The sequence below is a fragment of the Carassius gibelio genome, chromosome B22 (assembly GCF_023724105.1).
Source record: "Carassius gibelio isolate Cgi1373 ecotype wild population from Czech Republic chromosome B22, carGib1.2-hapl.c, whole genome shotgun sequence".
NCBI classification, from domain to species: domain Eukaryota; kingdom Metazoa; phylum Chordata; class Actinopteri; order Cypriniformes; family Cyprinidae; genus Carassius; species Carassius gibelio.
The window spans coordinates 14,908,096-14,932,034 of NC_068417.1; the positions used below are offsets into that span (position 1 = coordinate 14,908,096).

General features: G+C 37.6%; 1 protein-coding gene and 1 long non-coding RNA gene across 9 annotated transcripts in view; one reads left to right on the plus strand and one right to left on the minus strand.

The window, feature by feature from the left end:
* Positions 1-23,547, minus strand: LOC127987240 (uncharacterized). Of its 8 annotated transcripts, none has more exons than XR_008161111.1 (11): positions 23,356-23,547; positions 23,211-23,250; positions 22,825-22,878; positions 22,667-22,719; positions 14,179-14,250; positions 9,124-9,234; positions 8,560-8,635; positions 6,276-6,494; positions 3,618-3,684; positions 2,862-3,077; positions 1-1,033 (listed from the first exon to the last, which is right to left on the minus strand). It is a non-coding gene; the product is annotated as an uncharacterized LOC127987240 (long non-coding RNA). The 8 variants fall into 8 exon arrangements; XR_008161109.1 differs by having other exon boundaries at positions 14,179-14,255; XR_008161115.1 differs by having other exon boundaries at positions 2,843-3,077; positions 14,179-14,255.
* The window catches only part of LOC127987218 (SLAM family member 9), a 198,872-nt gene that overhangs the window by 27,197 nt on the left and 147,736 nt on the right, over positions 1-23,939 (plus strand). The gene's annotated exons all lie outside the window — the stretch shown is intronic.

Sequence of the window (23,939 nt, forward strand, 5' to 3'; positions counted from 1 at the left end):
AATCATAACTATTTATTACAGATGTAACAAAGAGCAGTACCACAGTAGTCCAAATGACAATGCATTACAGTTGCAGTCCACTCTGGCAGAATATAATAGTAGTGTGATGAGCAGGGCATAATTTAAAGGGTTGGTTCACCCAGTAATCAAAATTATGTAACTATATAACTCACCCTCATGTCTCACCCTCATTTTAACTCACCCTCATGTCGTTCCAAACCCGTAAGACCTCCGTTTATCTTCGGAACACAATTTAAGATATTTTAGATTTAGTCCGAGAGCTCTCAGTCCCTCCATTGAAGCTGTGTGTACGGTATACTGTCCATGTCCAGAAAGGTAAGAAAAACGTCATCAAAGTAGTCCATGTGACATCAGAGGGTCCGTTAGAATTTGTTGAAGAATCGAAAATACATTTTGGTCCAAAAATAGCAAAAACTATGACTTTATTCAGCATTGTCTTTTCTTCCGTGTCTGTTGTAAGACAGTTAAAAACAAAGCAGTTTGTGATATCTGGTTCGCGAACGAATCATTCAATGTAACCAGATCTTCTTGAACCAGTTCACCAAATCAAACTGAATCGTTTTAAACTGTTCTCATCTCCAATACGCATTAATCCACAAATGACTTAAGCTGTTCACTTTTTTAATGTGGCTGACACTCCCTCTGAGTTAAAACAAACCAATATCCCGGAGTAATGCATGCACTCAAACAGTACACTGACTGAACTACTGTGAAGAGAGAACTGAAGATGAACAACGAGCCGAGCCAAGAACCGGTTGCATTGGTTTTCGGATCACCGGTAGTTATATTGGACAGTTCGATTCAATAAACCGGTTGAAGAAAATGGTTCACCGGTTCTTATGTGCTCAACGCAGTTATGTGCAGTTATAACTCTGATCTCCATTGATTTCAGCTATACGAATGTAATTGTAATACCATTTTCCATCTTCTAAAAGGATTTTAACACCGGTCTGTAGAGTGACTGAATCTTCATTCATCATGGTCACTTTGTCTGTATCCACACCTAAAACACCTGGAGAAGAAATGAATAGTTTATCAATTATTAATTATGCCTGGAATAGTGGGACAAAATACAACATGAAGGTGCTGTGATTGCTTTCTTTTTTACAGATCATGATGATTATGAGTGGAAAATGATGTCTGAATTCATAATGTAACACATGCAAACGAACAGCACAAATACATCATTAATTTATACATTTACTCCAGTTTGTTTTATGGAGAGCTTGGTTAATCATACTAAGAAAATAACCTCTTCCATTTAATTATGCAAATATGCCATTAAATGACTACAAATGTGTAAAATTTATCTGAGATCAGAAAAAAAAACAGGTCATGGTTCAGCAAATTATGTAACAATGTCCTGTTTACTGAAATCATGTTTGATATGCACATTAAACTACTGGTTCAAACCTTTCACAAAGGTTTTGAAGCAGTCTTCATTGGCCAAGCGTTGCCCAAGATGTCCTCTGACTGACATGTGAAGAAACCAATCACAGATTGTTTTGTTTATCATCATGTTTTTAATTTTCTGCATTGCTAGTGCATTATATCAACTGCACTCCTATTGTAGTCAGTGAAAGCCAGCTTTGGAATTGTCTCACATCACCTGTCGGGACATAAAGTACTATAACACAGGACAGACTACAGCCAATGGCTAATTATTATGCTTGCACTTGCGTAAAAAAGAAAAAAAAAAAGCATCAGCAGTGTAGAGTTGCCAGCAGCTCTGAGTGTAGATTTTACCCTGCAATGGAAACACACCGTAAGCTGCGTTCATGCTAGGTGTCTTGAAGTGGGAGCAGTAAAGTGTAAGCACGAGGATTCACTTCCCTTTAGCAATAAAAAAAAAAAAAGAAGTGATATCTATTAATATCAATGCCACTAAAACTGCACCACAACACCATTTTATTTTTACTGCACTGCTTCTCAAAACTCCAGAACTTCACATTTTCAGGTCTTGAAGTTTCTACTGATGAGTTGAGAGACAAACAAAAGTTGCCATATATCTTCTTCCTTATTTTGATGAAAGCGCTGCTAGAAAAATAACAAATATAGGGCAGGATATATATTTTTTATTATTAATTTTATTTTTTTTCCAACTGCAAACTAATCCAATAGTATTTTGACACAGAGGTTGCCAGTTGGCGGAAAACTCAGCGTATTACATGTAATTCATTGCTCATATCAAAATCCATACACAAACTTAATTAGGGAAGTAGATCTGCACATAAAAGCAGATTTAACACAGACCATGCCAACAATAAAAGTACAAAAAGAGATATGGACACAGAAAAATTCAGGAAATAAAATAGGAAAATTCAGATTACCTGCTAGTTCACACAAATGGAGAAAAGTTATAATTGCAAACTTGTTATACAACTGCAGTCTAACTTAACTCTATAGTTACTGGGTGCACCCAGATTAGTCCATGCATAATTCATGTATTTCAATTTGATTTGAGTTATTTGTCATTATGACCTATCATTCAATTGACACTGTGAATATTGTTAAATCATTTTTCTTTTACTACTTTTTTTTTTTCTTTACAAAGAATCAATTTATTTTCAATACAGATTTATTTACTCACAAAGTTAGGCTGTTTAACGTATGGCGTCCGAGCCAAACCTATTGGCCTATAGATATTAGTAAATCATCAGTGCCTGTCAATAGACGCAGGTGTTACACTAAACTTATACTTAGCCTCAAACTCACACACAGACGAGTAAAATCTGATAATTAATTAGCCATTGGCTAATATTAGACATCATTTAGTTGCCCAGAGTGAAGATTTAGTCACAAATGTGATTGATTTACTCACAATGTAGAGGGTTGCGTACCTTGGTTGAGAGTCTGGTAGCATCCAGCTGGAGGAGGATTTTCTGAAGCACCTCAAATAGTTCCTGAGGATAACTGAGGTTCATTGCATATATGACACCCATTAGAGTGCATTTGCAGAAGCGATGTCTCCCAAATCGTCAAGCACTTCAACACCCTCAATCACCATTCCAACATCAACTGGAGTGGTGGTGGCATCACCTTCCTCAGGGTTAATGCTGTAGAAGACAAAGACAATTTGTACAAAGTTCCTCTGGGCAGCACGGCCATCTGAATCCTTTATTTGTTAGTATTACCTACTCTTTGAAGAGACCCATTAGACTTCTTCAACCAAAAATGATTGCACTCATTTACATATATCGTGCGATAAGTCGATATATTGACCATAGCAACAGGCCTACTCTCAAGTAGAGAAAAAGAGTGAAAAGGAAGCTTTTTTTGGAAACTGCAGAGAGAGTGATCAGTGTGTTGGAGTTCCTATGCAATAAGAGTACTTCTTCTAAGAGTGTCAGTTCATCAGTTCCCTCAAAATTATGGTAATTTATCCATAGTGTGTAGTGTAAATACGAAACTTTAAATACAAAAGCAATTTGTTTAAATGGTAAAAGAATCTCAGAAGCTTTGTGAAATACAATCAAAGGAATTTGATATTCATATGGGGTGCATTTGCAGATGTTATTGGTTTCTGACAAATGGCAACACAGACTAGAAAAAATTGACTTATTCCTAAACGTGTTCTACAAAGAGGTAACCTATACCTTTGCAGTTGGGGCAAAAGTTAGGTTAATTTTCTCTCTCTCAGATCCACCCGTCGTCTTCAGCACTCTGATGAGTCGATCAGCGTAGTGGTCAAGTTGTCCAAAAAAAGTTGTGATGAGGGGAACAGTGTTAATCCAAAATATTTAATAATAAAAAACAAACTGTTATTGGTGTATACTAATTTTTTTGTAAAAAGACCATAGGTTACTGTATTCTATAATTCTTTCACACTGTAGGTTGATGCATTATATAACATTGATTATGGATGTTTTAAGAAGCAGTTTATACCTCAGGCACAGTCCTGCCCATATGGTCTTGAATTATGCAATCATGGGTTTGTCTCTGACTACCTTCTGTCTCCTATATGCAAAGGTCTTGGCCATCTTTTCCTTGATAACTGCATTGTTGTGTCTTTTTTTTTTTTTTTTTTACCTCAGACAACAGTGACACTCTCTGGCTCTCTCCAGCAGGACAGTGGGCAGAAATTTAATTCTTCTTTTCTGGGTTTTTTAACGTTTTAGGCCTGCTGACACTCATCTGCAGGTTTGTTCTTGAGGGAATTAATGCTCATCTCTGGGCACCCAAAAATTCTTAGTTTTGTCCTATAGTTGGCCATCTTGTCCTTGAGGCTAATTTCCCACCCATAGTAACCACTAGAGGATCCTTGTTCCCTCCAACATGGGTGAGGTTTGATTAAAGCTTCAGCAACAAATTTAATTTCCAAATTTGAAGTATACGCCTTGAACTTAAAAGGTTACTAAACCCTAAACCAACTTTTTTTGTTAATGATCTGTAAGAATGGGGCTTTATTAGTGCTCCCCCTTTATCTTTTGGACGCGGCTCATGTTTATAACCGTAATCTTGGGGAGTTGACTCATTTATAAAATAATGTAATCATCAGGTATTAGCCAGATTACTGTCAATTGTATTTGCATTGTATTTATGTTTAGCATTAGCCAGCACTTTTAAGTTTGCCAAGATGTCAGGCGCTCTGGCTCCCGGTAAACAGTGTACTATGGTGGCTGGTGTCTCTATATTCACGTTCCGTACAATAGAATCACCAATAACTAGAGCACTTTCATCAGGTTTCTCAGTGGGTGCATCACTGAGTGGGGAGAACCGGTTTAATGTTTGGATTGGAACAGAAGAGCGGTGTTTTGACCCACAACTACACTGCCTCACTGTCACCCAGTTGCCCTGCTGCAGGGGCTCTGCTGGAACCGGACAATGTACAGGAATCCAGGAATGTTCATGAGTCCATCATCAGTAGAACACTGAACAACTATGGTGTGAAAGGAGGATACCACTGCTCTTCAAAAAGAGCACTGCTGTCTGTCTTCAGTTTGCTAAAGATCATGTGGACTATTTTAGAAATGTTTTGTTGATGGATGAGACCCAAATTTATTTTTTTGGTTTAAATTAGGAATGTTATGTTTGTAAAAAGCAAAACACTACATTCCAGCATTAGAATCTATCCCATCTACGAAACATGGTGGTGCTAGTGTGGCGATTTGGGCCTCTTTTGCTGCATCTGGGCCAGGACTGCATGAAATTATTGATGGAATAATTAATTCTGAATTATACCATCAATTTCTCAAGGAAAATGTCAGGACATCAGTCCGAAAACCGAGTCTCAAGAGATAATGGGTCACGTGGCAAGACAACAACCCAAGCACACAAGTCGTTTTACCAAATAATGGTTAAAGAGTAATAAAAGTTAATGTTTTGTAATGGCCGAGTCAAAGCCAAACCTTAAAACCATTAAAGCAGGGTGTAATTACACCTATTGAGTACAGCAAATGGGCAGCACCAATAGTATGTATACCAAAAACAAATGGAGAAGTGTGCATTTGTGTTGATTACAAGGTCATCAATAGACAAATATCCCCTGCCAAAGCCTCACAACATGAACACACACACAGAGCAGTGGGCATCCATTTATGTGGCTGCACCCGGGGAGCAGTTGGGGGTTCAGTGCCTTGCTCAAGGGCACCTCAGTTGTGTTATTGCCGGCACAAGACTCGAACCTACAATCTTGGGGTTAGGAGTCAAACTCTCTAACCACTAGGCCACGACTTTACCAAGCTAGACTTAACTCAGGGGTACCAGTAGGTAGAGTTAGACCCACAATCTAAGCCATATCTGACAATTAACACTCAAAAAGGATTATATCACATGAATCAGTTGCCCTATGGAGTGTCTAGTGGACCAGCAGTCTTTCAACGTATCATGGATCAGACTTTATAAGGCCTGTTAAATGTAGTCTGTCATTTGGACGATATTCTGATCACTGGTATAACAGATGTGAACATTGGAAAAATGTTAAATGGATGTTTCAAAGGTTACAAGAGGTATTAGAGAAAATAGGACCAAATGTGTTTTATGTCAACCTCATGTAACCTATCAGGGGCACAGAATATGGAGCATATGGAGTAGGGGCAGTGATTTCTCATCAAATGTCTGATGGTTTGGAAAAACCCATAGTGTATGCTTCACACACTCTTAGCAAGTCAGAATTTAAGAATTCCAAATTGAAAAAGAAGCATTGGGCATTATTTTTGGAGTGCAAATGATTAGAGACTATTTGTACTGCCAATATGTTTTGGACCATCAGCCTTTGGTTAAGAGTTTAGCAACAAAAAACTGTATTGTATTACCTGCAGGATCAAGTGTCTTTTGCCATGTCCTCTTTCATGGCATGGTGATTGTTGTTGATAGGAGTATTGTTGTTGATCCCAGCTGGATAGTGAGATTGTACTGAACAGTTGGAGTGACTGGGAAGATGAGAAGGTCTGTCTTTGCCAGGTTGAGCTGCAGGTGATGTTGTTTCATCCAAGTCAAGATGTCCATCAGACAGTCTGGGGATGGAGGAGGACCTAAGAAGCACAATGAAAGCAGCTCAAGGAAGGATGTGATGTGATGTGCAGACAGGTAGACATGGATCAGCTAAGTATCACTGCATGCCACTTGACTGACATGGGCAGCTTAATTTATTAATTGTTTGAAAAATATGATCATTGTATTTCTTTTATTTCTCTCCCTTTGTGTCAAACACTGTTTCTCATCATGGTTTATTGTTTCTGTAGAGTAAAGAATCATAAAAGCCAGCGGCAGAACAGGAAGAAGCCCTTCACCTACAAACAACCTGCTCTGAATGGCCATTCTCGTGCATATGATGCTTGATGTAAACAAAACCAGCCGCAGCCGGTTTCAGTTTGAATCAGAAGAGGAACATCAGTAAAACTAGTTCTGGTACTGTGAGGTGGTACAAAAATACAAAAACTTTGGATTTTGGTTTTTCCATGTACTAAAACTGGGAACTGAATAAATATATAAAAACCATTTTAATAAACACTAGTGGATCCACTTCACAATGAAATTTAGTTATAAAAAAACAAAAAAAACTAAAAATAAATACTTGAATATATTTTTATAATGTAACATTTTTTTATGTAATTATGAAGTTTCTAGAAACACTTTATGAATATTATATATCCATTTTTAAACGCGTTCAGAGCATGTACGACTGCGTTAGGAGGGACAAACTCTTCCGGGGGAGGATTCACAAACCAGATTAACAAGTCGAGTACAGTCTTATTAGATCAGACTTTTCACTAAACTGTTAAAGAACATGTTTGATGTGTTTGTTTTGTTCTGTTTGTGCTCGTGCCGTCTGATTGGTAAGTTATTTTTTGTATGGTTTAATTTCTTTCCATTTAAGGTAATAAAGCTACTGCTTCTAGCTCAAGTTATATTATTTTTATCCACTGACGTGTTTTTGCTCAAAATTTTGAATTTCCTGGCCTTCTATTGTGATTGTAAATTTCGCTTGCTCAGAAATTTCTAGTTAATTCTGCAAAAAATACAAAGCAACTGAAAGTAACACACTGAATAAAAATGTATTTTGTATTTTAAATGTAAATTATGCAACTTCCCACACTGCATTTACAGCAGTACAGCATGTTTGAAATATACTATGTATCTGCTGCTGTTCTGGAAGTTATTTTCTTTATATTTATTACAATCTACAGCTGATTTAAGGCTTTTTCAACTGAAGGGAGCTTTAATATATCCATGTTCTTCAGGTGTGTTTGGTGCTGAAGCAAATGAAATGCTTTCAGTGTCAGTGATGGAGGGAGATTCTGTCACGCTAAACACTGATGTTACTGAATTTAATGACGACAGGATAGTGTGGAAATTTGGAGCTGAAAAGTCTCTCATAACAATGATCAAAAGGAACAAACAAAACTCTACATCTGATGTTTCTGATGGGAGATTCAGAGACAGACTGAAGCTGGACAGACAGACTGGATCTCTGACCATCACAAACATCACAACTCAACACGCTGGACTCTATGAAGTAGACATAAGTGGAGTGAAACAGTTAATAAAAATATTCAATGTTTCTGTCTATGGTGAGTAGAGATGTTGTGTGCTCTATATTCTTGTTTTTATTAACTATTTCCACTAAACATTTACTGAGCATGTTAAACTTTATCTTTATTGTCATATTTTCAGCTCGTCTGTCTGTTCCTGTCATCAGCAGTAACTCTTCAAACTGTTCATCTTCATCATCATCATCTTCATCAGAGCAGAATTGTTCATTGTTGTGTTCACTGGTGAATGTGGGTCATGTGACTCTCTCCTGGTACAAAGGAAACAGTTTATTGTCCAGCATCAGTGTGTCTGATCTCAGCATCAGTCTCTCTCTACCTCTGGAGGTGGAATATCAGGAGAAAAACAGCTACAGCTGTGTGATCAACAATCCCATCACAAACCAGACCACACATCTGGACATCACTCAACTCTGTCACACATGTTTAGGTACAGCAGAACTGACATTAGTGTTTATTTACTGAGCTGATCTCTGATTTTGTTATAGATCAAGACACATTCACTAACACCAATAAATAATTTTGTTCATTACAGATCAGAGCCTACCCATGCTGTACATAGTGCTGGTCTCTTCTGTTGCTGGATCTCTGTTGATTGTTGCTGCTGTCTTGATCTTCTGCATCTGCAGGAAATGTAGAAAATCTGATCAAGAAGGCAAGTGTTTGCTACTGCTTTTAAAGCAGTCAATCACTAGGACAATTAAGGGGACAGTAAACACACCAAGAAGAAACAGAGACAATATGAAACAGAAATAATTAACAAACATCCACCGAACATGATTATAATTGAATCCCTCAGGTGGCGTTAAAATGAACATCTCTATGAATGACAATGTTTCATTTGCGGGTCTCGCATGTTGAGCTTCAATTAAAATTACGTGTGAAGAATCTCTCATTGCTTACTCTGCTAAGAACTTTTTTGTGTGTTAACAGTCATAATGCCAAGCTCTAAAAAAAATGCAGCATTAAATATTTGTTAAAAAGCATGCATTAATGCTTATATTTGATCCTTGATGTTGTAAGGAAACATATCTAGTTAAGATGGAGTTGCTTTAATTGATCTGTTATTGTTGTTTAAACAGTTCGGAGTTTTGAAGAAGAGATCACTTACGTTGATCCAACATTCCACAAACGAAAACCCCAATCGGTAAGACCCTCTAATCTCTGTGTCAAGTCAGCAGTGAGTCACATCTAGATGTGTGCACTTCTGTTGTTCTGTTGTCTGTAAAACAGTCTCTCATCAGATTTTTATGAAAGTCGCAAGTTCTTCATTCAATGTCAATAACACTCAAAAACAAGTGGAAGATGGCTAAAATTTGTTGTCAATTGCAAAAACTGTAATAAGAAAACATTTCTACACATGGATTTTGGATATATATATCCAAAGTGACTTACAAATGAGGACAATAGAGGCAATGAGACCAACGAGAGAACAACAACAGTATACAAGTGCCATGACAAGTCTCAGTTAGTCTAGCACAGTACACGTAGCTATGTATTTTTTTATTTTTTTCTCTCAAGAATAGGATAGTAAGGAAAAGGTAATTGCTAGTATTAGTTGGTCAAGTGCTGGCGAAAAATAGATGTTGGATGTCTTTAGATGTTTTTTGAAAATGAGCAAAGACTCGGCTATTGGAATTGAGATTGGGAGGTCATTCCACCAGCTAGACACAGTCCAGGAGAAGGACCGTGAGAGTGATTTTGAACTTCTTTGGGATGTAACCACAAGGCGCCATTAACTAGCAGAATGCAAGTTTCTGGAGGGCGCTTAAGTCTGATCTGGTGACTTTAGGTACATTGGTGCCGTGCAAATGGTCGTCTTGTAGGCAAGCACTAGGCTTGCGATTAAATTAAATATTTGGAATCACCAAATAAATCTGATAACAACTGTGTCATAAATGTTGTTAATTTTACTCAACTAGTGTTATAAAAAGCATATTATTCAAGCTAGATCGGCCAGTGCCCAATGCGCAGTCCTGAGTGCACATCCAAGAACGCTGACTGTTTCTGTAGCAACCGAGACACTTCTAACGGCAGCAGCAGTGGCGCGCTGACTTTACTAATTAGCAATTGGCTCCTACATTCAGAAGGCGGGGCTTCCTAAATTTGAGCGGCCATATTGAGCATTGCATTTTCCCATTCATATCTATAGGAGTGACATGTCTTGGGTATTCTAGACTCTTTGGCTGTACCAGGTGAGCAACCGAGCAATTTTAGCTTGCATCATGTTCATATTTTTGAATATTGGTATGCCTGTGCAGTTCATGGTGCAACCACAGTAGTACTTTAGGAATATGTATTACTACTTTAAGGGTATTTTGATACTCTAAAAGGAGATGCACAGAAGGTACTAAGGTGTCCATTTGAGGGAACTGCCAAAGTCAAAGTCACCTTTATTTATATAGCTCTTTAAAAAAAAACATTGCGTCAAAGCAACTGAACAACATTCATTAGGAAAACAGTGTCAATAATGCAAAATGATAGTTAAATGCAGTTCATAATTGAATTCAGTGATGTCATCTCTGTTCAGTTTAAATAGTGTCTGTGTATTTATTTGCAATCAAGTCAACGATATCGCTGTAGATGAAGTGACCCCAACTAAGCAAGCCAGAGGCGACAGCGGCAAGGAACCGAAACTCCATCGGTGACAGAATGGAGAAAAAAACCTTGGGAGAAACCAGGCTCAGTTGGGGGGCCAGTTCTCCTCTGACCAGACGAAACCAGTAGTTCAATTCCAGACTGCAGCAAAGTCAGATTGTGCAGAAGAATCAACTGTTTCCTGTGGTCTTGTCCCGGTGGTCCTCTGAGACAAGGTCTTTTCTGTACTAGTGACAAGCAGCTGTATTCATAAAGACCATATATTTTTACACCACTTGAAGTCCAATGTGAAATTTAGTGCTTGAATTGAAAACACTGGGAATTTAAATCTGCCACATGTGAAAGTGACGTGACGTACAGCCAGTTAACACACACCAGGAGCAGTCGGCAGCCATTTATGCTGCGGTGCCCAGGGAGCAGTTGGGGGTTCGTTGCCTTGCTCAAGGGCACCCCAGTCGTGATATTGCCGGCCCGAGACTCAAACCCACAACCTTACGGTTAGGAGTGAAGCTCTCAACCACTATGCCACGACTTCCCTTAAAGAATGTCTGCTAAGCAGTAAGAGGAATGGAAAGATTTAAGGATGACAAATTCTTAATACAATAATTTGTTATTATTATATCCTGTGTAATGTGTTTTTTGTTGTTGTTGTTTTGTTTTTTACAGAGAGTTAAAGAGGAGGATCATGTGGTGTATGCACCTGTCACCATGAGATGATCAAATGTCAGCCAAAAAGAGTACTTTTACTAAATACCAGATCCAGCTGTGTGATCACTTTCACTTGAAGTTTTGGGATTGGTGAGAATTACCAAATGTAGCATTTACTATAAATTTAGACAGACAACATTATATAGCAACTTAAAGGGATAGTTCACTTTCAAATTAATTTTTGGTATGTTTTAGCTTACCTCAAGGACATCCAAGATGTAGGTGTCTTTGTTTCCGCAGTAGTTCCTATTTTGATATGTTTAGGTCAAACCGTTCTTGTCTGTGACTCATATAATGGAGGTCTATGGTCACCACCTCAAAGAGCAGCACAGAGGAGTCCAAATTAATCAATTCCCCATTGTAAGTACACATTGATGACCTAAGACACGAGCGGTTTGTGTAAGAAAATGAACAGTATTTATATAGTTTTTACCTCTTGTACACAACCACATCAAACTGATTTGAGTGCATGAGTGCTTCCTGATGTGACGTGCGCATTCGCTCTGGCTTAGTCTGCGCAAGCGCGGAAAGCCCCGGAAGTGAGCTCTCGCACGTGTACATCACTCATTGTTTACACTTATGGTCTATGGTTTCCACAGATTTTGGAAGTGTTACCTTTCACTGTGAAGATCTAAACATATTTAGACGTACAGGAAATTACAATGGAAGATGATTTCAATATATCAACAGACAATGTTGAATTTTTCTCACAACCATATTTATTTGAACCGGAATACACAGACCAAGTATGCTGCAGCAGCAAGCCTTCAAGCCTCAGAGAGACAGAGATCTCTTCAAAATAGGTGGTGTTTTAGTAGCAAGTGTTGTGAGATGCCAACAGAAGTGGAGGGCATATGTTGTCACGAATGGAACAACTACAAGACAACGACGAGGACATTGAAAGTATCGCATCACACACCTGCCTGACTGAAGATCTTGAGTTTTCTCCGCTGTTGAGTCGCAGCGTTTTGCACGTTGTGTTTTGTTTGCCATGTATAAACTGGAGGTGACGTCCAAGACCAGAGGGACCCAATGGGACGCTGTCAATAGAGTGAGTAATGTGTTGTGTTTATTATAATCGCAACAATTATAGGGTATATACTGCATTATATTTCAGACAGTGCAGATTGGTGGCATATTATGTGGTAAACAGTAAACAATGAGTGACGCTCACGCGCGAGAGATCACTTCCGGCACTTTCTGCGCTTGCTCAGACTAAGCCAGAGCGCGCACACGTCACATCAGGAAGCACACGCGCACCCACAGATCAGTTGGACGTGGTTGTGTACAAGAAGTAAAAACTATATAAATACTGTTGGTTTTCTTACACAAACTGCTTGTTTCATGTCTTAGGTCATTAATGTGTAGTTATGATGGGGAACTGTTTAATTTGGACTCCTCTGTGCTGCTCTTTGAGGTGGTGACCATAGACCTCCATTATATGAGTCACAGACAAGAACGGTTTGACCTAAAAATATCAAAATGGGAAGTACTGCGGAAACAAGACCGCTACATCTTGGATGTCCTTGAGGTAAGCTAAAACATACCAAAATTTTATTTGAAAGTGAACTATCCCTTTAAGACTCTTAAAGAGTTAGTTCACCCATAATTCTTTCATAATTTAAGACTTAATGTTCAAGAACAATCCTCACCCGTTCATGTGTATCAAACATTCAGGTTTGAGTTTCCAAATTTGATGAACTATATTTGATGTTAGATTAGATTAGATTAGTGTGGACTATAAATGGATATACAAATTTGACTAGAGAATATTAAAAATACCTTTATTTGTGTCCTGAAGATAAACAAAAGAATAAATGGGGTTGGGGCAATGTTAGGGTGAGTAGAGGATGACAATTTCTGAACTATGTCTTTAAAGTTTTCAAATTAATTCAGCGAGTACATCTCAAACGCAGATGCAAAATGATAATTAAAAGTAGTCAAAGTAAACCCTGCTTCATTCTGTATAGACATGTTTATTCTGTTGGGCTGACAAACAGTTTGTGCATGAAGATGTCTACTGCAACTGCTCTACTGATGTACGTCTCTTGTGAAAGTGTGTCTGAGGTGTCAGAAGTGGGTCTTTGTGCATAATGTGTGGTTAAAGGTGGGTTTTTTTTTTCATTCCCACCCATATGATGTTCACAGTTTGACTCCTGCCCAACACAATACACTTTATTATGAAATACTGAATCTGACAGTGCACAGGATTAATGTAAGAGTGTAAGAACTTTCGGTGTAAACCTGAAATATGGCAATTAAATATACTTTGTGTGTGAAATATACAAGCTATTCAAAGGGCGTATACATCTCACTGTACAGCTCCAAAAATTAATTTGGAGACCACTGCAATTTACATTACAAGTTTCACTGGATTTACGATTTATGCTCTGAAGTAAAACAGACATAGAAAATATATAATAATTAATAAATAAAATGTACACACACAAATCACACCCCCTGTAGAGCTGCATCGACATATTCCTGACCTTTCTTCTGTGACAGCCAGTTAATGGTACTGTTTGCCCTAAACTTTGTTACTGTGATGAAATTAAAACATTATTGAAACACCTCAATACAGCCAGCCTAACTTAGGCAACAGACCTACGTCTTGCTTGTCAACAAGCAGGGTAGCATTGGAATAGCTAAGTCAGAAATACCAGCAAAATTAATAAAAGCCCATCCAAAATATAAGATATGAACTGCCCAATCAGCAATTGAAGTGAACAATACTATTCATTCAATAATCAACCATTCTTGTTTGGTCAGCAGCTAAACAGCTTTAGCTCTCAAAAAAAGTGACACAGCTGAACCACAAAATGCCAATCATTGAGTCAGAGAAATAGACAGAAAATCTCACCTTGACCTTGGTGTCCAAACACAAACTTACGAGGGACAGAGAAGACCTGTATCTGCTCCATCTTGTGAACTGCTAACCTGAGGAAAATGAACCATTATCAGAAAAAAAAAAAAAAAAAAACCTTGGGTGATCAAGTCTGAAGGTGTATGTTAATCCTAAAAATAATTAGTGCTGTCAAACGATTAATTGCATCCAAAATATATACACTGTGTGCAGAATTATTAGGCAAATGAGTATTTTGACCACATCATCCTCTTTATGCATGTTGTCTTACTCCAAGCTGTATAGGCTCGAAAGCCTACTACCAATTAAGCATATTAGGTGATGTGCATCTCTGTAATGAGAAGGGGTGTGGTTTAATGACATCATGACCCTATATCAGGTGTGCATAATTATTAGGCAACTTCCTTTCCTTTGGCAAAATGGGTCAAAAGAAGGACTTGACAGGCTCCGAAAAGTCAAAAATAGTGAGATATCTTGCAGAGGGATGCAGCACTCTTAAAATTGCCAAGCTTCTGAAGCGTGATCATCGAACAATCAAGCGTTTCATTCAAAATAGCCAACAGGGTCGCAAGAAGCGTGTGGAAAAACCAAGGCGCAAAATAACTGCCCGTGAACTGAGAAAAGTCAAGCGTACAGCTGCCAAGATGCCACTTGCCACCAGTTTTGCCATATTTCAGAGCTGCAACATCACTGGAGTGCCCAAAAGCACAAGGTGTGCAATACTCAGAGACATGGCCAAGGTAAGAAAGGCTGAAAAACGACCACCACTGAACAAGACACACATGCTGAAACGTCAAGACTGGGCAAAGAAATATCTCAAGACTGATTTTTCTAAGGTTTTATGGACTGATGAAATGAGAGTGAGTCTTGATGGGCCCGTGGCTGGATCGGTAAAGGGCAGAGAGCTCCAGTCCGACTTAGACGCCAGCAAGGTGGAGGTGGAGTACTGGTTTGGGCTGCTATCATCAAAGATGAGCTTGTGGGGCCTTTTCGGGTTGAGGATGGAGTCAAGCTCAACTCCCAGTCCTACTGCCAGTTTCTGGAAGACACCTTCTTCAAGCAGTGGTACAGGAAGAAGTCTGCATCCTTCAAGAAAAACAAGATTTTCATGCAATGCTCCATCACACGTGTCCAAGTACTCCACAGCGTGGCTGGCAAGAAAGGGTCTAAAAGAAGAAAAACTAATGACTTGGCCTCCTTGTTCACCTGATCTGAACCCCATAGAGAACCTGTGGTCCATCATGAAATGTGAGATTTACAAGGAGGGAAAACAGTACACCTCTCTGAACAGTGTCTGGGAGGCTGTGGTTGCTGCTGCACGCAAAGTTGATGGTGAACAGATCAAAACACTGACAGAATCCATGGATGGCAGGCTTTTGAGTGTCCTTGCAAAGAAAGGTGGCTATATTGGTCACTGATTTGTTTTTGTTTTGTTTTCGAATGTCAGAAATGTATATTTGTGAATGTTGAGATGTTATATTGGTTTCACTGCTGAAAATAAATAATTGAAATGGGTATATATTTGTTTTTTGTTAAGTTGCCTAATAATTATGCACAGTAATAGTCACCTGCACACACAGATATCCTCCTAAAATAGCTACAACTAAAAACAAACTAAAAACTACTTCCAAAAATATTCAGCTTTGATATTAATGAGTTTTTGGAATCATTGAGAACATGGTTGTTGTTCAATAATAAAATTATTCCTCAAAAATACAACTTGCCTAATAATTCTGCACTCCCTGTATATATATATATATATATATATATATATATATATATATATATATATATATTTTTTTTTTACATACTGTATGCGTGTATACTTCTGTAGGCCTACATTAAATACAAACAAGCATTTTTAATTCACTAAAATGTTTTTGATAAATTAATATAATTATTTAAATATGCGGTTGGTATGGTGTCTTTTAGTGCTTTGTGGTTAGTAGAGTACTTTTGGTGGTTGGTTGTTTGCTGGTCAAAAAACCCCACCAAAGGTCTTTTGAACTTAGTGGCTGCGTTCCACCAACACACTAGAAAACTTGGGTAAACCCCTGCCGCCATTTTAAAGTATGTTTCACACTTCTTCAAGAGAGGGAAGGAAGTTTCATCGACAACACACATTATGAACGCGTAAACTGGTAAACCAAACATGCAGCGCAAACGTCTGTTTGAATTGTCCAAACAGGCGAAAAGAATGTGCTCTTTACTTGGTGTTCTCAAAACAAAGTCAAAAGCATGTGCTCACTTTATAGGCCTTAACCTTAGACAATGTGAGAAAGGCCTTTAGTTGCTTAGAAGTTACCCTGGGTTCCTTTGCAGCCTAGCAGATTATAACAAGACTATATAATGCTTTTGGAGTGATCTTTGTTGGTTGACAGTTTACTCCATTTCTACACAATCTGTATGACTGGGAATTTGTGGAGTCTAAACTCTTTTGGTTTTGTAATCCTTTTCCAGCCCGATGAGCAAAGCAACTCTTTTTCTGAGGTCCTCAGAGATCTCCTTTGCTCGTGCCATGATTCACTTCTGTAAACATGATCAGACTTTCATAGATCCCTGTTCTCTAAATAAAACAGGGTAGGCAATGAAACCTGACAGTCATTCCACTGTTTGAAAACACCTCTGACTCTAATTTCACCCTCAAATTAACAGCTAAACATACAGATTCACATATTTTTGCACCACACAGAAATGTAACTAATGTAATGACTAATTTTTCTTGAATAAATGACAAAGAAAATAATTTTGTCTGGTTTGTTTGATTGGGTTCTATGTCTACTTTACGGACTTAATGTAAAATTCTGATGATGTTTTTGGTCATATTTATGCAGAAATATAGAAAATTTTAAAGGGTTCACAGACTTTCAAGCAGCACTGTATACACCACCTGTATCTCTAAGTATTTTTTTAAGTAAAAATGTATTATCTTGTTTCATGCCTTAATTTAGTACTGAACACAAGGAATAAAACAGTTTGGATGGACCTAACAATTACGATGGCAATGGAAATGGACAACGAGATGAACACAAGAACTCCAGGAAAGTCCCCCGGGAGTGTGGATGCAGATGGGAAAAAGTTACCATGTTCCGTGGGTAGTGAATCCACCAGGGGAAGCGAAAGTGTGGGCAGAAGGGCTAACAGCAATCTTGCACTGCCTTAATAGGTGAGACAAGTGGGACCGAAAGCCAGGTTGAAAACCACAGAGCTGATGGACCCAATTTGCATAAGTCAAAGATGTCTCAGAGGAAGAAGGCCCACTGGTGGAGGGAGAGTCCAAGTACCAAGATCCAGATCACCACCAAATCACACAGGACAGAGCCAAAGGCAGAGACAAAAAAAAAAAAAAAAGATAAAATGGCCAAAAGCAAGCAAGACAGAGGCATGGCGAACACTCGATAAAGACCTGACTGAGACACTGGAGGGGATCTTTGCGAGGGGGGGCGGAATCCAAACTCAACCAGATTGTGGACATCCTATAGGCCTGCAAGAACAGGTTTGGCGAAGTGACCTCCAACCACAGGACCGCACACAAAAAAGAAGGGAAGGAGGGAAAAGGAGACTGACCAAGGCACTACAGCTGCTATGGGACATTATGAGAGCTGCCTGGAAAAAGCAACTCATCCCATCTGAGTGGCAAAGAGCAGTGGCAGTTAAAAAGGAAGCAAACTCCAAAGATATCAGCCAGTTCAGAAACATTGCTCTGCTGAACGTAGATGACCACCTACCTCCTTGAGAATGGCTACATTGACACCAACTGCCAGAAGGAGGGAGTCCCAGGCCTCTCAAGGTGCGTAGAGAACACTACAATGATCTGTGAACAGATACACAAGGCAAAGCGGGAAAAGACAGACCTGCACGTCGTCTGGCTCGACCTTGCTAATGCATATGGTTCAGCCCCACACTGAAGCTGATGAACTATGCCATGGAGTTCTTCCATATGCCCCCCTGCATAAAGAACATGGTGGCATCCTAATTCAATGATCTGCAGATGTGCTTGGCCCTCCAAGATTTCAACAGTTAGAAGTAGGAATTGCAACAGGTTGTGCCGTCTCTCCCATCCTGTACGTATCACTTTTGCGGTAATCAGCGTCGGAGCAAGACAGATGGTTGTAGGGATTAAGCTACCATCTGGGCAGAAATTACTCCCATTGAGGTTGTACATAGAGGACATCACCAGCCTCCTTCAGACAGGAGCATGCACATCAAGACTGCTGAAAAGGATGGTCGAGCTGATGTTGTGGGCACGAATGAAGATCAAACCATCAAAATCACAGAGCCTGTCTCTCAGAAGAGGAGTCAGAAACGACAGCACATTTTCATTGTGGGAGTATTCATTGCATTCCGGTAGTATTTGGCGGGAAGATCCCATTCAAGTGATAGCTCTGTGTGTAAAGAAAGGGGAGTGAGGCCATGGATGGCCAAGGGCTATAACATGTGAAGCACAATGCTGGGAATGTTTGTGTTTTGAAGTGAGACTTAATTGTCATGCCCAGGGGCTTGTACCAGATTAGCTGGCTAGCCAGGTAAATTTCAGGTAAGTTTGCACCAAACCTGGGTTTTAGGTACCATGTAAGTGGCTTGGCTTTTAGCTGCATTTATTGCTATAGTAACTTACACTCCATGGCTAACCTTCTCCGGGGCAGCTTATGTTCTGGGTTAGAGATCTCAAACTGAAGTTGGACCAATCAGATGTGAGAGAATTGACACATGTCTGACACAAAGTCAAAAAAAGAAAAGAAAACAAAAGTCTGCCTTTAATGATTATTACGGAGTCATTTTATGATTTATATAATTATTGTGATTCATATTATTATTATTATTATTATTATTATTATTATTATTATTATTATCTTTTACACACAAGCAATTTTAGTTTAACAGTTATTATAAATCGTTTATTTTAAATAAATATTTATGTATACAGATCATGTAATATAAATAAGCTTTAGTATCAAATAACTGCACTATTTAAAAAAAAAATCTGACCTTACATGTTCAGTCTCTATCACTATATTTTTTCAAATGTATAACTAAGTTAACAAGTTTCACTTTTCACTTCACTGATAGGAGCAAGATTATTTATTTCATTTGTCCTCCTTCATTTTTCACATGACGTTTAAATTTGTTATATTCTTCAATCTCTTAACCTTTAGCAAAACCTTTAACCTTTTTGTTTTGAATCTCAATGGATCTCTCGCGAGAAGTAGGGCTGCACGATATTGGGGAAAAAATGACATTGCGATATGTAATTTTTCTGCGATATATATTGCGATATGAAATCTAGTGTTGTCACAGTACCAAAATTTCAGTATTTGGTACCGATACCGGTGAAAATCCACGGTTCTCGGTACCAATTTTGTACCAAAAGCAAAACACAAAAATATGCTAATAAAAAAAAATAATTAAAATTAAAGAAACTTTTATCACTAAAAACAAAACCAATGCCATTCTTTATACTTATTTACAATTGTGTTTAAAGTTTTTCTACAAGTTGTATAATTATGAAAAACAGTAATCAAGTTTCACCCAAATTTTATTTGTCTTTTAATTTATGAAATTTAAACATTTTATTTTTGGTAACAGTGTTTGGAATAACGGAATTTAAAAGAACGGCGTTAGGTAACGACGTTATTTTTTCAGTAACGGGGTAATCTAACTAATTAATTTTCTTGTCGTTACAATGCCGTTACCATTACTGAAAGTTAAATGCGGTGCGTTACTATGCATTGATTTAATAAACTATGTAATCCGAACGCACCCCTGGCTCACAGCGAGTGAGGAGGTGGGTTAATAACGAGATAAGCGATTATGATTGGCTAAGGCAGATTCATGTGTTTCATGGTAGCCAATCAGAGCCAGTGTTTTTACACAAATGCCGGCACACGCGCCAGCACCAGCGGCGCCATACACACACAGACACACACACGCAACAGCTACACAGAGATTCGCAGCAGCAGCAGAAATGACGAGTCAGGAGCAATGCGATGAAATGTTGGCATTTTCAAGGTGGAGATATAAGCACTACTTCAAATTCATTGTGGTCAAAGGCAAGAACGTGCATGTAATGTGTACATGTAATGTGTGACACACGCATCAAAGCTAGTGGCCAAAAACACTTTTCTTACAAAGGGTATACTTGAAGTGCAGAATAAAACTCTTGCTGTCTGTTGACGTGCAATAAATATCTAAAGTTATGTACGAACACCTGTCTGTTCTACTCATTTCAACTGACTTGTGAAAACTGCTAAAAAAAAATATATATTTGACATACCCTATAGCAACTTTTTTTTTTTTTTTTTTTTTACAGTAACGCCAATAATTACTTTCCCTGGTAACGAGTTACTTTTATTATACAGTTTTTATTATTTTATTATTCAGTTACAAACTCAGTTACTTTTGGGAACAAGTAGTGAGTAACTATAACTAATTACTTTTTTAAAGTAACGTTCCCAACAGTGTTTGGTAAATAAAGGGGTTTGCAATGAAAATTAAAACATGGAAGAAATATTTAGTGATTTCTTTCTTTAAAAAATACATTTTATAAATTGTTTAAACAGTAGTAGCAGTATCACATACATTTTATTAAATAATAGTAATATTTAGTAGCACAATGCCTTTATGTAAAAATGAACTTTTAATGAATGCATATTTGTCATTTTAACTGAACATGAGACGTTATGTTGGTGATGCTTAAGATATTTTTGGTCATTGAGGGTTTCTGTAAAAAAAAAAAAAAATAGTAATAGATCATATGAATTGTTATTAAAAGATAATACTGCTACTAATTCTACTACCATACTAACAATATACAATGCACTATGGATTGATGAGCTGCTGGGTTCATGAATATTAATCATGTTGTATGCGTTCGGTCAAACTGATTTGCCGAAATCAGAACAGAGACGGTAATAGATGAACGCCAGTCAATGAAATTGGCATTTGCGCATTAGCTCCGCCCACTACTGGAAAAACCGGCATATCATCTTCTTGTTCGAAAAATATGAATAATTCTAAATGAACTCCATTATTTTGACAGGAAAAGACAATAAAGAATATAGTTTACATGTAGCGTGTCGATTCAGCGTGGTAAGACTCTCACTCTCTCTCTCTTTGCATGTGTGAGAAAGCGACAGTGAGTCGTGCACCTTCACACAGAGTTTACAGAGCATCAAATACATGTGCCTTATATGTGCATTAAACTTTTCCGGCCTCTTATTGCTACCAACTTTTTTGGAATGTGTGGCTCTTATGAAATCCAAAATGAGCAAATATTTGGCATGACATTCCAAAATGTCTCACATTTAACATTTGATGTGTTATCTATATTCTATTGTGAATAAAATATAAGTTTATTAGATTTCAATTTCAATTATTCAATTTCTTTTTTACTCACAATTTGTACAGTGTGCCAACTTTATAAGCGGAAGTATAAGCGGAATAATTGACTTGAGACATGCAAAATGTGCAGTGATGTGGGTCCTCCAGGAATGTGGTTGAGAACCTCTGCTCTATCACAATCGTGATTTTATTTAGTAACATATTTTATCTGTCGTAAGTCGCGTCTCGAGAGTTTATCTCCACATATATGTCATAAAAATACAACAATGTTTCTTGTTCGGGAGCTTTTTTTAAAATACAGAAATGATCATTCTTTCTAAATGAGATGTATATAACTGTGACTACGAGACTAGATTGAATAAGCAGACTATGTTCATAACGCTTTATTAACTAATTTTCTATCCTGATAAATTATTTCATTATGATCAATGTATCACTTATAATAGTAAAACACTGAATTATTTGGATTTAAATATTTAACAAAGCATGCAAACAAACGGGCGCTTTTATCGTGTTTGTTTTGTGATCGCACATGTTCCAGTGACTTATTTCTCATTTAGTTTTCTGATAAGTTCTCTTTGTTGGTGAAAGGATAGGGTCGTATGATGATGTTCCTGAGAGGTCTGTAAAGGGCAGGTTTTAGTGAAGCACAGACGAGCTTCTGGCCCGATGGTGGAAACACAGCCCTAATTTGGCCTCGGTGCTACAGGTCCTACTTTTCATGTCTGCTAGGGTCTATTATGGTAGGCATGATGAACGTCAGAGAGTGTGCGCGGAGGCCCTGGGCGTCAGAATCAGCATAGACAGCTAAGGATGCTGTTGGCTACTTTGGTTATGTGCAGAACATCCCCCCCCCCACCAAAAAAAATATATAATAATAATAATAATATTAACACTCTAATATGTCTTGCAATTTCCATGCATGCAAGGTTCTGCGCGATGCTCTTGTTTAATTTTCTCAGGGTCTGAAACCGGCTTAAATTGATATAGCAATATTGACATCTTTTAGTATACCAGAGCAGAGGGAACTTGTTCTAGTACACCCCCAAAACAAATTCAAGACATTCAAGACATTGTAAACGAGCATAATAGGACCCCTTTAAAAGAGAAGTTGATACATTTTAAGGTTTTTTCATTATCTTACCATCAATATGAAGATCCCACAATCATTAGAACCAGCCAGCTGTTGTGGACATTCTACAACAAAAGGCATATCATTAAGTTATTTCTGGAAAAAAGACATGAAAGCTATAACATCACACCATCTGTATAAGTAGAATGTGAAAGCCTTACAAAACTAACCTTGTTTTCAATTGGCTTCCATTAGTAACTGGTATCATTCTGCTTGTCAATTTACTGCAACAAAATCAAACAGATTTTATTATTATTATTTATAACCATACAAATTGCATAAGATAGTCAAGTCTCATTGCTCTGAAGCAAAAAATACCAATGACACTGCAAAAACAACTTTTAAATTCATTATGTAAAAGAAACATGCAGAATATCATGCAAATGAACATCAATGAAAAGCAAACCTTAAACTGCAAACATAATATCCATATTTGTTCATACATATCACTGTTAGGTTTTACCAAATTATGCAGGCAAACTACAATAAAAAAAGACTACTGTTAAATACCATTTCATGCTACTGTGTACTAACAAATAACTCACAATGTGTATACCTCTATAAACAAAGATGAGCATCTCTGAATCGTAATCTGCCTGTATCAAAAAAATTAATAAATAAATAAATAAATTAATTAATTTTGGATTAATTAATCAGAAAATGTAACCACGGAAATAAAATACAGTGCCAAGTTAACAAACCATAAAAGAAGATGATCAAGTTATAAAATCACTTTCAACAGTCGCGATACAGCACTTCAACAAAACAGACTAGTTCTGTATAAATTACTCAACAAACGATTAAAGGCATAATATAAAGAGCTTTGTAGTGATGTTAAGTTAATCCATAGAGTTAAACACGTAAGCTCCGAAACTGGTATTACGGTTCTTCTTCTTCGACGTTTTTACCGGTTGACAAGCTTGCTGCTTTACCGCCACCTACTGGACTGGAGCGTGGGACAAAAGTCTGACTGAGAAAGGAAACAGCAGGAAGACCGAGAGAAAAAAAAAAAAACCTACTCTTCTTTGAGCTTCATATTCGTTCTAGTGAACCTCTCTTTCATATGAAATTGACTGAACATTTGTTTTCCTTACTGCTTTTTCAAGTATATTTTGCAAAGTAAATTTAAGTTTATATTCTTCAAATACTTATTTTAATATAATTATCTTATGTTCATATGCGTGGCATTGTATTATTGTATGTTTTACTGATTCGGATGGTTGTGTGTACTTAAACCATTTGTGTTTTTTTTTTTACCTATTAAATGCAGTCTTATTAAGCCTTG